This window comes from Schistocerca piceifrons, chromosome 3 (genome assembly GCF_021461385.2).
Source record: "Schistocerca piceifrons isolate TAMUIC-IGC-003096 chromosome 3, iqSchPice1.1, whole genome shotgun sequence".
NCBI classification, from domain to species: Eukaryota; Metazoa; Arthropoda; class Insecta; order Orthoptera; family Acrididae; genus Schistocerca; species Schistocerca piceifrons.
The window spans coordinates 914,854,647-914,856,474 of NC_060140.1; positions in this window are offsets into that span (position 1 = coordinate 914,854,647).

Genomic DNA, 1,828 nt, shown 5'->3' on the forward strand with positions numbered 1-1,828 from the left:
TGCCTCTGTGTGGGCTCTGATCTGCATGTTTTTATCTTCATGGTCTCTTCGCGAGATATACGTAGGACGGAGCAATACACCGCTTGACTCCTCGGTGAAGGTATGTTCGCGAAACTTTAACAAAAGCTCGTACCGAGCTACTGAGCGTCTGTCCTGCAGAGTCTTCCACTGGAGTTTATCTATCATCTCTGTAACGCTTTCGCGATTACTGAATGATCCTGTAACGAAGCGCGCTGCTCTCCGTTGGGTCTTCTCTGTCACTTCTATCAACCCTATCTGGTACGGATCCCACACTGCTGAGCAGTATTCAAGCAGTGGGTGAACAAGCGTACTGTAACCTACTTCCTTTGCTTTCGGATTGCATTTCCTTAGGATTCTTCCAATGAATCTCAGTCTGGCATCTGCTTTACCGACGATCAACTTTATACGATCATTGCATTTTAAATCATTCCTAATGCCTACTCCCAGATATGGAATTAACTGCTTCCATTTGCTGACCTGCTACATTGTAGCTAAACGATAGGGATCTTTCTTTCTATATATTCGCAGCACATTATACTTCTCTACTTTGAGATTCAATTGCCATTCCCTGCACCATGCGTCAATTCGCTGCAGATCCTCCCGCATTTCAGTACAATTTTTCATTGTTACAACCTCTCAATATACTACAGCATCATCCGCAAAAAGCCTCAGTGAATTCCCGATGTTATCCACAAGGTCATTTATATATATTGTGAATAGCAACGGTCCTACGACACTCCCCTGCTGCACACCTGAAATCACTCTTACTTCGGAAGACTTCTCTCCATTGAGAATGACATGCTGCGTTCTGTTATCTAGGAACTCTTCAATCCAATCACACAATTGATCTGATAGTCCATATACTCTTACTTTGTTTGTGGGGAAATGTATCAAACGCCTTGCGGAAGTCAAGAAACACGGCATCTACCTGGGAACTCGTGTCTACGATACTACTTTCACAGCATCATATGAATACATTTTATTTTATTGCATTACGAAACTTAAGAAACGTATTGTACTGTTACCGATAGCACAAATCACTTTCAGTTAAAATTCACCCTCGACCGCAATGACGCATCGTAGGCTAGACACTTTTCTGGGTTGTGATGGCGGCGTGGGAGGGAGACGCTGTTAGCAAGCTTGTGCATCCGCGCAACTCATGTCCGTCTCATCGGTGTACTGCCGAGTCCACTCTTCCCACTTAGAGATAGGTCTCCTGCTTCATAGAATATACGGCCATTTTTAAGACTAGTGCAAATTTTACATAAAAAACTAGACTTTTTATATTAATTTCGAGGATAAGACGCATCTGAATTTAGGAAGCAATTTTCCGAAGGAAAAAGTGCGTCTTACAGTTCGTAAAATACGGTAAACTGCCACCAGTGTTCCATTCGATTCCATTTCCACTGCTTCACCGCGCCTTATTGTTGCCGTAGGCGACAGCAGCCGTCCGTCCTACATCGCGCAGAATCACATCACTGGATAGATGCGAAAACAGAGGACGGCTCTCCTGATTTATACAAAGTTAAGCGTTGGCTCGACGCCATATTGAAACCGAGTAAACGGGAAACGATGGCTTCTTATTACTACGACTCGAAATGGACTTTCTTGTGAAATAGAACTAAGATAAGCGAGTAAATGAAAACATTTACGAATCGAAACCCCAATGAAAGAAATAGTGATAAATACTTCGCTTTTAAATTCATTACTGTTCACATGTGCAAGCTGCGAACTGCCACTTTTCTTAGCTTAAGATGACAATGAAGCTACTTTGTTTTGCAAATATCAATTTTTTCCTCGCAAAAGT